Source organism: Plectropomus leopardus, chromosome 20 (genome assembly GCF_008729295.1).
Source record: "Plectropomus leopardus isolate mb chromosome 20, YSFRI_Pleo_2.0, whole genome shotgun sequence".
NCBI lineage: Eukaryota > Metazoa > Chordata > Actinopteri > Perciformes > Serranidae > Plectropomus > Plectropomus leopardus.
Window position 1 is genome coordinate 2,935,563 of NC_056482.1, and position 13,378 is coordinate 2,948,940.

A 13,378-nucleotide genomic window follows, 5' to 3' on the forward strand; every position below is an offset into this window, starting at 1 on the left:
ACGACTAAACTAGTAAACTATGAAACTATTGATCACCTAAACTACTGAAGTATGTTACTAAACAACCAGACTTGTTAAGTAGGTAACCACTGAACTAGTACATATCTGAAACACTAAAAAAACTCATCTATTAAAGAATGTCATTACTAAGCCTGTAAACTACAGAACTATTGATCAATTAAACTACTAAAATATGTAACTACTGAATAACCAAACTAGTTAAGTAGGTAACCACTGAACTAGTAAACTAACTAACTATTGAAAAGCTACTTAAGTATGTCACTACTAATTAAGCAACATCAAATGAGAGGCTGTGATGTTATACTGTATATCATTGCAGTGGTGATTATCTTTGGCACTCGGCCTGCGGCCTACGACCGAATCACAGCTGTGATGATATACAGTACAACATCACGACCTCGAGTGTAATATTGCTTTTATACAACAGTTCTACAAGCATCATTTATTAACAGTAATAAGCAACAACAGACTATGATTTGTTTGTTAATTTAATTATTTTTTAATTATCTATTTTTTTTAAGATTATTTTTTGGCATTTTAGCCTTCATTAGGACAGACTGATAGCGTGAAAGGGGGAGAGAGAGAGGAGACGACATACAGCAAAGGGCCTCGCCTTTGTGTGCGTCGGTGTCTCTCAGGCTGTGGATAGTGTCAGACGATTGTGTCCCTGTCTCACTGCACATCCGTGTAACATCTGTAACAGCTGGTTTACTCCGAGTGAACAGCAGCTTACCAAAACCGGTCCGTCACAACTGCTTCCCTCCTGGGCTGCAGGACAAGGGCTTTTGCAACAGGCAGGATTTTGCTCAGGTATTTTTTGAGCAATGATACCGGTCAGGGTTTTCCTTGCTCTTCAGACATTGATACAATCTACGATAACGTTAGATAACTACAGACTGTTAGTGTGAGCCTAACAGTTTAAAACAGCTGTGAAGCAGAGTGATACATGCAGAGTTAAAAACTCCAGTGCATATACAGCGCTGCACTGTATATCAGCAGTCACTGATGCCTTTCGACCAGTCAAATTGCTTGGTCAGAACTAACTGTTGTATAATCTATGATAAGGTAGAAGATGGTAGACAGTAGATTTATGAGTCATTTTTTAAACAAAGTTTAAAAAACAAAATTACATTTGTCCTTGAGCCAGCTACATCTTTGGAGGTGAAGGATGACTTGAGTAAAATCACCATTGAAGGCTCCCAACAGTAAAATCACCATTGTCGCCTCCCAACAAGGTCCGCCCATCAAGTGCAACAGCCCAATCCGGGATGTTAGGGGTTAACCATGTCTCTGTGAAGATGTGTGCAGAGCAGTCTCTGATCTCCCATTGCTGAGTGAGCCTCAATCACATCTTATCCACTTTATTCACCTGTGACCGGACATTAGTCAGAAGAAGGCTTGGAAGAGGAATAGCTCTCGGTCCAAGTCGGGTCAGCCTCGCCCTGATGCCGGCTCTCCTCCCTTTCTTTATCCGGTGCTTTCAGTTTGGTTTCTCCCCTCTGGTCTGACTGGCTGCTCGGTGTATGCTGTTGGGGGAGATCCTCTCACGACCTGCTGCATTCAGTCCAAACCCCTCTCAACTTTTTCCAATGTTAATAAGTACTTTTCTATTGTAGAAAAGGACCCTGACAAATGGACTGACAACTGAACTACTAAAGTATTTAGCTACTATTTAAGTAGAGTACTAAAAACTAATAAAACTAAACTAATTAACCGCAGAACTGCTGAACCACTTAACTACAAAATAACTGAACTATGAAACCATAGAATGAGTGAACAAGTAAACTGATGAACTACTAAATGGTACACAAATACATTACTAAAATAAATGAAGTACTGAGCTACTTCAGGACAGAACTACAGAACTGGTAACTGAGTTATTCTTTGTAATACTTTAGTGTTACTGTTAAAGTACAGCCGACATGATATAAATGAGTCTGTGCTGCAGTTTAAACATGAGGAAAGTTACAGATCACAGCTTTAGATGTTGTGAACGATGCAGAAGGAGAACCAATCCGTCAGAAACCCTGTCTGTGTGTGTGTGTGTGTGTGTGTGTGTGTGTGTGTGGGGGGGGGGGGGGCTTGTTGTGAATGCTGATGGGATTCTCGGCGTCTGATTGAAACTCAGCCATGCAGCAGGCTTGCACACTTTCTGTGTGTGTGTATGTGTGTGCCCGCGTGCGTATGTGGGTGATTGATGGGCTGTGGGCTTGTTGTTGGAGTGTGTGTTAATGGTTAATGTAATACACGCGCGTGTGTGTGTGTGTGTGTGTTTGTGTGTGTTATATCACACTTTGTTTGGTTATTGGTTATATTTCACTCTGCAGAGCCTGTAAACAAAACCAAATTAAAAAACATTTACTTTTAGAAGTTCACACATCCATCCATCATCCCTCTATTTCCTGACTGCTTATCCAGGTCAGGGTCGCCGTGGCAACAGGGCAGCACAGCAGACCAGAGACTGATTTCAGTGTGAAAAGGTTTTGCTGCAGAGTTTGAGTTCAGAGGGTTTTCAATGAAAGGGGAAAGGTCTCATCTGATGACTGCAGCCTGGATCAGTTGGATTTCTGGTCATATCAATGAACCCTTTGAAACCTGGACTGGCATTGCTTGAGCTACATTCAGATGCCTTTTACAAGTATTTAATACTTTTACTTTTCAGTTTTTATTTTATTTTATTTAATAATTAATTTATTTACTAATTTACAGGTTATCTACTTGTACTTTCACTTTTGAATAATTTCTTGCAAATTTTTGGGTAATTTCTTCTTTTGTTGCTCATTGGCTTTTTCCCATGTTTTTGAAAGAAATCACACCAATTTTCTCAGGGTTCAAGGTTTTAAAAACTTGGGAAAGGAGTCTGAGTGTAGCACATGAAAAGTGATGTCAAACGGTTAAGATCAGCTTTTGTTGTCATATAATTTAACAGCAGAGTGCAGGTTGTCTTGAGAGTGGCAATAAAGGAAAGGTCATGGGGCCACTGAGTAACACAGGTTCACCCTCTGGGGAACAGGAGTCTGATCATCATACGTCATTGAAATCTGTTGTGGGCCCCAATCTTCAATCTTCATATGTAAATGTTTTAACTGATTCAGCGTAATTTGATTCAGCGAAAAGGATCCTTTTGATTCTCATCCAGCTACACTCGCATCTTCAAACATTTTGGAGGACTGATTTGTTTATCATTGTTTTGCCAAATAACAAAGAATTCTTATTTTAAAATAAAGGCAAAATGTTGATTCACTTATGTCTAAAAATGCCTTCAACACTGAGTAAGCTAGCCTGATTTTTCTGGCTTAAAATGATAAGGAGGTGTTACCTTTCTGATCATGTGCAAACACGTTTATTAACAATAAACAACTATTAATTAATTGTTACATGGATAGTATGCCTGGAAGGTATATAATATTTCGTACCTCCCTGAAATTTCACCAGTGTATAAAATGTTATGAGTAATACCCCAAACCCCCTGACAACAAGTGTGCTACTAATAAATACACAATATAAACCTACAAAACGTCAAAAAAAAGTAATATTCGCACAGTTATTTTCATTATTAAACAGAGAAATACAACTGTACACCTTTTGAATTCAACTTTTTTGGGGTCAGAGAAGAGTGACAAAGCTTAATTGCCTCGTTAAGTAATTGCAAGAGAAACTTCATTCAACCTCAACACAAACAAAATAAAACTCATCCAACCATCTTGGTTACTGTTAGTAATCTAGTCAGTAAGTCTAATGTTTCAACAATCACCACCTCCGGTTTGATAGAAATAAATTCTTAATTCACCAGGTCAGATGTAAAAAAAAAAACAAAAAAAAAAACGTGTTATTCCCCACGGTCTCTTTCTGCTTGCTGGTAGCCAGCTGATTACAGTCCTGTAACTTCTCCCTACACCACTAGGTGTCATGCGGTCTTTCAGCTCAGCTGCCTGTTCCGCCAATAGAAACCAGAGACCAAGCTTTGGTTGGGCATGCTGTGCACTGCATACAGCGAGTTTAATTAAATATGTATTTATGATGGTACTGAAAAACATAACCTTGGAATTTCTAAATACCCTGGTATACTGTTATATCGTGATACCAGCCAAGCCTGATGGAAAGTCAGTTGCGTCTATAATGTGAATTCCAAGATATTAAATGTTCATCTGCAATTTTCTTTCTAATATAGTTTGTGCACTAAAGAGGGATATCACATAAACTAAGTTAAGCTATGACTGAGACTGGGAACATGAGGACAAATACTCATATATAGAATTTGAAAATAATTTTAAAAGTTATTGTAATCCCCTCTCATACACTTTACAAGGCACTTTTTAAGACAGTTTATCCTTTTTTAGATAATTTATTTAGATTATTTTACTACCCAATGAATATTTTTTGCTTTTATGAGTATATGTGGCAATCATGTTGTCATTTATTGTAATGAACTGATTTCATGTTTTACAGATGTCTGTTTTTGATAAACAACGGAAAAAGTTGATTTATAAAACTACTATATTTCCTTACATTTCAGCAGTGTAGACATTTCCTCTAGTGCCACCCTCAGGACAATCTTTATATTTTTAGCTCCACTACCAGTCAGAATCTACGATATCAGCAGCATTTGTTTGTCAAATCCAAAACACATTCTGCTTGGGTTCTAAGTGTCACTGTGGTCATACATCTGTCATGATATATCTGTTGTTAATAGAAGCTGCATTTGTGTGTGCACGTCATCAGATGAATGGTGTGTGTATCTGCGCTCTGTGTTTCGTCTAAAAGCTGACAGATAAGGAAGCGTTTTTAAAGCACATTTGTTTTCTGTGGAGGGAAAATCATCCATTAATGCAGATTTATGCAGATTGGCTGGATGGAAGTCGTTTGGGCGAAAAGAGCCGCTGAGAGTCGAGGAGTGATTACTAATGGGTTTTTATAGCTGGACCAGAGAGAGAGGGCAGTGGCCAGCCTGTGTGTGTGTGTGTGTGTGTGTGTGTGTGTGTGTGTGTGTGTGTGTGGGTGTCTGTCTCCTGGGCTGCTGTTGAAACAACCATTTTAAATCTTTGCAGAAACCTCAGACTGTTGGGTTTGTTTCCCGCTGCTGTGAGTCTTTTTGCTGCTTCTCGCTAATTTATTTATGTTGGTTTTATGGCTGAGTCGCTTTCTTCCGTTCTCTTTCTCCTCTGCGGCTCTTCATGTTCTGCTCTTTCTTGGAATCCTGGTACAGCAGGCAGGAGTCACACACCAACACTGCTGCTACGCTGCACAAATCAACAGGAAGGGGGAACAAGAACAAAACTTTTTTCTTTTGTTGTTACATTCTGTTTCCATCAGTTTTCAGTTTTAGTATAAGCAGAAGTGTTCAGATCCTTTACTGATAGAAAAGTTGCAGAACAAATGTGTTGTGGTTTTTAAGGACTGATAAAGATTTTTAGTAGATAATGAGACCAATAACCAATATTTGGAATAAATAAATAAAATTAGATAAGCATTGACAACAAAAATTAAAATCTTTCTGTGAATATTTTGAATGGATGAATGAATTTGGAACATGACAAACTCCAATACAAAACTTTGTTTAAATGCCTTTAGCAAATGTTTCATCATAACTTTCATCAGACTTTCAACATCATATACAGCAAAATCCCTGCAATTTTGTTTGTAAAGTCAAGTGAAAATTTATTTGATTAATAAAATAAAATGCTGATTCAGATAATCGGCAAAAAGCCAAATATTGGATCTGATAAGAGGCCAGCCCGATAATCCGTCAACCCCTTGTTGAAATACTCATGAAAGTCCTGCTTTCAAAAGTTTACTTTAAATGTAAGTAAAAATATAGAACTACTATGAGATAAATTCTAAAAGTCAGTATTCACTTTTAACATAAACACATAGCATAAACATTATTTTAAATGATCTATTCAATTGATTTACTTTGTGCCTTGTTAATTTAAAAAATGTGACCAACATATGTAGTGTGGGGACATTTGAAATAAAAAAAAAAAAATGTATTAGTTCTCTCTGGCCAACATAGACATACTTTAACTCACATTTCCACGTTTCAGGACAACACGTGCTGATGGTAATAAATATGTGAGAAGATATCAGGATGGTCAATGCATTTTCTCTCGTATGCCAATATGATAAGTAATGTAACTAGAGGTGTTATGTAATTGAGTTGGAAAAGAGCGTTCGATTTAGTTAAACCACTTATTCTTAACATAAAATATAAGTCAAGTTGAAGTACAACTAAACAGTACAGTACCTGAGTAAATGCATTTAGTCAATGTTGCAAGATTTATTGCCCAACAATAGCCATTTTTTAGGCATGTCTATAGGAAACTCATTCATCAGAATAAATGCTGGTATTGTATGTTTCTGCAAACTATAAACTAGTTACATTTCAATATTGTGTATCTTTTATATTTATGTCTATGTTTATGTTTATGTATGTGTGGTTAGGTTTAGGAACGTAACCCACTTGGTTATGGTTAGAAAAAGATCATGTCATGGCTTTACGTGCTTGTGGTGGCACAATCTCCACTGAAAAAGTTACAACGTCTCAACCACATTTCATGCCTCAAAGACTGTCCTGTCCAATGAAGCTGAAAAGCCTCAAAAACAATCTTAAAAAGCTGCTGTAAACACAGCGATGTCTCATTAAATCACAGCTGGTTTTGTTGTTTGTTGGTCTTGAGCAGCAGGCGTCTTGCATCGTTGTTGCACCGTCCACCATCTCATCAAACTCCAGATGTCAGCTTATATACTGCGTAATTTTAGAAATGTTATTATGATACATATAAAATATGCAAATGTAATATATTTGTGGTTTGCGAAAAATGAACAATCCAATAATAAAATCCAATTTTCTTCTGATGACAGAGCTGCTCTAGCAATCACAATATTAGTTGGTCAATCCACCACTTTGGCCAAAGCTTAGTCCCCAGAGGATGAATCCTACTGACGACTCCTTCAATTTGATCAATGCTTTGGTTTATGATCAAATGCCTGCCTGCAAAACTAATATTCCCATTAACAAATGTCAGCAGCTGAAATACTGAGCACAGATAGGGAACATGGTAAATATTACACCTGCTGAACATCAGCATGTTAGCACGTTCAGTGTAGCATTTAGCTCAACCCAAGTCTCTAAATAGTTATTTTGATCTTAAGTAGAATTTATTAAATTATTAGCACACATGTACAGCTAGGTCAGAAATATCCCTTAATGTAGACTTTAGCAAATGTTCACCAGCATTTGATTGTAACTAAGTACATTTAGTTAAGCACAGTGCTTCGGCACATTCCCGAGGAACAGATGGTACTGTTTACTTCCATGCATTTATCTGACAGCTTTAGTCACTAGTTACTTTACAAAATATTTTTGCATAAAAAGCATGATAAAATTTTAGAAAATTATGTTTTGTTTTAAATTAAACAGCTGATACAATTAGTCAGTTTATTAATTAGCTGATTGACCAAAACAAAAAACAAACAAACAAAAAGCACAAATTGGCAACTATTTTTTGATAAACATTTAATTAATTTTCTCCTTTACTTTGAATGAGTTTTTTGCACCCCCACTTTTAATACTGAACATGTACATGTTCCTGATTACACTTACTTTTAATCAAGTTCCATTTTCAATGCACTTTGTGCAGAGAATTATTACAATATGGTAGTAGTAATGTTACTTGAATAAACTGCACTTACCTCAATAACAATATTAAGTACTTATCAATAATTGGTTTTGATGTATTGTGCTCCCTTTTAACTCTGTGGTTGGATACCTGAACACGAGTGCAAAATTAGAGATAAAAGGTTCAGTCCTAAAACCTCCACTTTCCTCCACCTCCTCTCTGTCTTATAAGGTTAGGTCTTTTGCGGAGATGAAACTGATATCTACGTTCCCATCTGACTCTGGGCATGACAAAGAAGAATTTACTAAATGGATTTCACTAAATGCTGCACTGTTCCTTTAAATGTGCAGACTGGTGTTCTTATCTGATCGAGACTAAAGATTCACACTGCTGACTGAGAAAAGACTGTGTGTGTGTGTGTGTGTGTGTGTGTGTGTGTGTGTGTGATTATTAGCTGTGTATCTTGTAATTTCCAGAGTAGCTGATTCAGACTCCTGCAGCATTTTTCAGCTGCTGGTAATTAGTGGATGTTGAGACACAGAGAATTATCTGCTTCAAAGTCATTCACAAGGCTGATAACTGCTGAGTGTGTGTGTGCGTGCGCTGTCAGTCAGCTGAATTGCCTCGATTAAGCAGCAGATTATCAGGATTTTCTAATTATTAGGGAGTAATTAAGACTGAGCTAGGGATTATCAGACTGAAACATGAAAATACTGAAGCAGTGAAGGAAGAAAACATCCAGATACAGACGCATTAATGCGCTGAAACAGTAAAACAAAGAAACACTAAAAGTGTGAAACAAAGAGTTTATTATTAAGTCTATTTGGTGGTTTTAGCAATCTGCATTCTCTTTGATTGGAAGACAGAGGGATTCACAATGGCACAATAAGGCATCCAGACATGCCAGAATTTAAAATAACACAACGAGGGACTGGAAAAAGGATGGATTCAAATTAGTGAGATATTCAAAATAGTAAGAAACCATTTTAAAGCTAAACTTTGCTGATTTACAACCAGCTCTGTGTCACTGAATGTGGCCAGTATATGCAGATGAACAGGTCTGGCATCCCCCCTATGCCGTCAGCGCCCTAGCTCTTCGCCCATCTGCTGATAAAGGTCCAACAGGTCATGTGAAAACACATTATTATGCATCCTTGATGACACAGAGCTGGTTAATAATTAGCAATGTTTCACTTTACATGGAAAGAGTGGGACCAAAATGGCACATTAAAGGGGTATTAATGGAAAGGTGGCATTCAAAATGGCAAAATAAGGGACTCAAAATGGTAACAAATGAGCAGGACTAAAGGGAGGACTAAAAGTGGTGCAATGAAATAATCAGAATGGGAAGGAGAGGGATTCAAAATAGCTCAATGATGTATTTAAAATGGCAAAATGGAAGATTTAAAATTCAAATGAAATAAAGTTTTAAAATGGAAAAGAGGAATGATTCAAAATGGTGCAACAAAGGAATCAAATGGCACAATATTTGATTAATCATGTCAGAATCAGGTATTCAAATTAAAAAGGCGGGACTATATTGCACAATGGAGGATTCTAAATAAATAGGACGATTAAAAATGCAAAATGATTCAAAATACAAATGGCACAATAATGGATTAAAAATGTCACAATTTTGTATTAGAAAATGAAAGGAGAGACTATAAATGTCACCATGAAGGATTCAAAATCGCACATTCGGAGATTCAAAATTCCAATGACATAATACAGATTTAAAAAAGAAAAGAGGAAGGATTCAAAATGGCACATAAATTCTAATTAGAAGAAGGGGGGTTCAAATGGCGCAATAATTTATTCAAAAATTGTTTTTTGGGGGATCAAAATGGAAAGGGGGAATATATATGGCCCAATGTAAAAATCAAAATGAAAAGGAGGGAATCAAAATGGCACAATGAAAATGGTGAGACAAGTTCATAAAATCACAGTGGACGGCTGTAAAACCAGGAGTCGGTCTGTATTAGTTTGGAGGAAACCTCACTTGTTATTTCTCTGGAAATTTTGACATTTTGTTAATGGTGGCATTTGCTCTAAAAATGGGAGTCAGAATGTGCTGTACGGGGAGGCGCAGCAGGAGGAGGAGTACATGGTAATATTTGATATCACTCCTGCCCCCCTGCTGTGTGAGCACTTCACTCTGGTGTTTTATGTATAATTAAAATGTTTTCTGTGCAGGCAAAAGGCCTTGGCAGACGAGCAGCGGCCCTTACTGTGGCCCCGCCCCCCTCGTTAATGCGGCAGGAGGGAGGAGGTGTCGAGGGGTTAATGGAGAAGCTAATGATTAGCACGGAGGCTCTCCACATTAATTGGACATGTTTTTTTTGTGTGTGCAGGGGGTTGATGTTTGTTATTTCAGCAGGAGGTGGAAGAAAGGCGGCACAGAGATGGTTTGTTCCGTAGATTGTTTTTATTAAGTGGGTTTTATTAAGACAAGCTTAACGAGTCGATTTGGGTTTAATAGAGGACGGAGGCGGGGGGGCGGAGTTTTGTTCAGAGGTGTCTGCAGAAAGCCCCGCAATTATATTCACACTTTATCTGTTAGGAGAAGACATTACTATAGACCTGAGTGCTCATTAGCACACGCACGCACACACACACACACACACACACACACACACACACACACACACACTACAAGTGAGGGCCCTTTCTCAAATAATCTATTCACCTTATTCTACTTATTCTAAACCTGAAAAACGTCCTCTTTTTTCTATGAATGTCACAATACAGCTTAAGGTTGGACAAAAAAAGGTAAGACGGCTACATGAGGTGAAAGAAAAAACTTTACATAATTAAAAGGGGAATTACACTAAGACATACCAAATACAACAAAACATAAATATTGGAAGCTAAAATAGAGCTGCACTTGGGGCAGGTTAGCTGGATTCTCTTGATGAGATCACAGCTCAATCAAAAAAAAAAGTCAACACTATAAACATGTTCCCACACTCCAAACATTACCTCATTTTCCAAAATGTCCTCACATTTATACAAAAGATCTCAATCTCTAACCTCTGCCTACAAAAATGTACCCATCTTCCAAAATTGTCCTGCACTTATCAAAAATGTCCTTCCTTTTTTTATCCCATCTTTGCCAAAAGATGTTTTTTGTCAAATGTTAGAACTTTATGTTCCATATTTCTTTCAGTAGTCTGTGATCACATATTTCCTGACACTGAGTCTTACAAGGACAACTGTCTCACTTTATGTGGAGCTTTCAACTGTCTCACATCAGGTGTTTCCATCCATTACTTTTTAGTGCAGATTCAGCAAATAGAAGGTGACTTGCCATCATAGCATAAACCATTTATATCATGTAGATATTCTTATTGTACTTAATTCATCCTATGCCTGCTTGATCTTATTTCTTAAGATTGTAGGATTCTTCATTTGCTTTTGTAATTTATTTTGGGGACATTTGACATTCTCTTATAAACCTTTAGGGGTTTTCTGTATCTCACCTGCACAATCTACTTCTATTTTGTTGATGTTTTGCTGTTTATTTTTTACCGTGCAAATAAATAAATACAAAAAAAAATCTGTCCTCTCTTATGTCTTTAACGCTCCTGACACGTCTTCCAGCTCGTCACACAGTGCTGTTCTGTCAGTGACCTTCTGCCTCTGCTTAAAATGTTATAGGTATCATTCTGCATCAGCTATTAACTCTGTTCGCATATGGCTGTACCCACATATAGTAGCTGTGCGCCAGCATATAGTAACAACGCCATCAGTTCTGTCCGAGCATGTTCTCATCTAATGCCGTCCAGCCGTATTCCAGTTGGCGTATTTTATCCATTCAGCATATTTTACATTCGCAATTTTAATTTGTGCAATTTGAGGGTTAATGGAAACACAACTAAGAAAACTACATGTGATGTTCTGAAAGCTCTGGAACAAGCTAGTAAGTGGACCTTGAGGGTTTTTGTTTTGTTGAACTGAAACAGAAAGCTGTTGAAGACCACTTCAGACAGCTGAGAGTGAACATCAGGTTGGAAAAAGTGTCTCGTGTGTTTTCTGCGGCAACAAACTACAATCTGCAAATTAAACTGTTAGCAGCTACAATAACTGTTTGTCTTTCTCTGTTTCTCTCCACAGTTCCTCCCTTCATCAGCCTCAGGTTTACTATCGTTTTTCCCTCTTAATCCAGACAGCAAACCAAAAACCGACCGCCCACAGACCGACACTCACCCGCACTGATCCTTTTGTCTCAGTGGGCGATTACTTCAACCTTCACCCGTTAAGGAAACCGTTTTCAGGATGACATCACACCGGACTTCTGTCAGCATCTGGAGATTTTCCAGAGCAACAGCAGCAATAATGGGAGCAAAAAAAAAAAAAAAATCAGCCATGACAAAAACACCAGCAACAAACAACTGCAACAACAAAAAACTGCAACAGAAGAACACCAGCAGCAGCAATACGTTGAGAATCCTCCAGCTCAAAGCAGCGACCGAAGCCTTTAATCCTCTCAGTGATTCATCATCTGCACACACTTTACAGCCAGCGCTTATCTTCTCACACTTTTCAAATCCAGATATTTCTTTCTTTTTGATATGAAGCCGCTAAAGATATAAAATAAAAAACTATATATACTGAAGAGCAACGCCCTCATGGAATCCAAAGTCAGACTGCAAACTGCTGGACGGCTTTTGCTAACTCTACTAACTCTCGTTGTGCTCTTTGATGATTTTTGGCTGTTTGTGGTGTCAGAAGCGTCGTCAGTTTTTAAAGAAGTCTTCAGGGGTTTTAATGAAATGATAAGAATTTACATGAATATGACATAGAACAATTGCTTATTTAAGACAAATTTTATACCTTCAGAGAACATGTGTGTACATTTCTTGGACTGGAGTAAATAAATGATTATATTCACAATTTCTTTTGTTGGAGCTTTTTTTTTTGGAAATGTGCCAATAGATTACAATCAGAATTGTATACACTGCAGACAGCTCAGCCTTTTAATGAATAGTAAAACATTTAGGGAAATACTGTACAACCAATCAAAGCTTTCTTTCTGACAGTGAGATGAGATTATTAATATTAGCCTCATGTTTGTGTTGGAGTCAGGATGACGTTAGACCATATTCTTTACATTAGGGATGGGGATTAATCTGATTTTATTCTCAGCTACAATTTTGGTTTCTATTTATTTTCAAAACAAGAGAATCAAGACAAAACGATTTTGAGCTGCAATGATGAGTCCACCAATGCTGCTCCTGTTTTGTCTTTTATTTTGTTAATCAAGTACAGGGTTTAACCTTTTGAAACCGAGATCGTCATCGCTTTTATTGTGCTGCATTCAGACGCCTTCGCAAGTATTTAAAGCTCTGAAATGGGCAAACTGGCTTGCTTTCTTTTGTAAACATGGGGAAAAATAAGTAATGAGCAACTTGGCAAGATCTGTTCCACAAATTGCAAGAAATAAAGGAGGCTTTGGGAAACTTTTTATTACTATTTAAAACAATTTATTTTCTTTTTGACAATTTTTTAAGGCCATTTCCTTGTTTGCTTTTTTCTTTTTTACTCCTATTCAACAACATGTAGGTCTGTACTTTTAACATAAAAGTGTGTTGTTTTTTTTTTTGTTTGTTTGTTTTTTTACAATCTTATCAAAATCAAGAGTCACTTGTGGTTCAGTCAGAATGGACCTGTCACCCTGTTTTGGATCGTGACCCAGCACTTGGGAACCACAGTTCTAGAGTATGGATTGTATTCTTCAG

At 37.4% G+C, this 13,378-nt stretch overlaps 1 protein-coding gene across 1 annotated transcript in view; it reads left to right on the forward strand.

Moving 5' to 3' along the window:
• mbd2 (methyl-CpG binding domain protein 2) overlaps positions 1-12,533 on the forward strand; it is a 37,492-nt gene extending 24,959 nt beyond the window's left edge. Inside the window, exon 7 of the mRNA XM_042509522.1 lies at positions 11,754-12,533. The gene's annotated coding sequence lies outside the window, so the exon portion shown is untranslated. The remainder of the gene's footprint in view (positions 1-11,753) is intronic.
• The last annotated feature ends 845 nt before the right edge of the window (positions 12,534-13,378 follow it).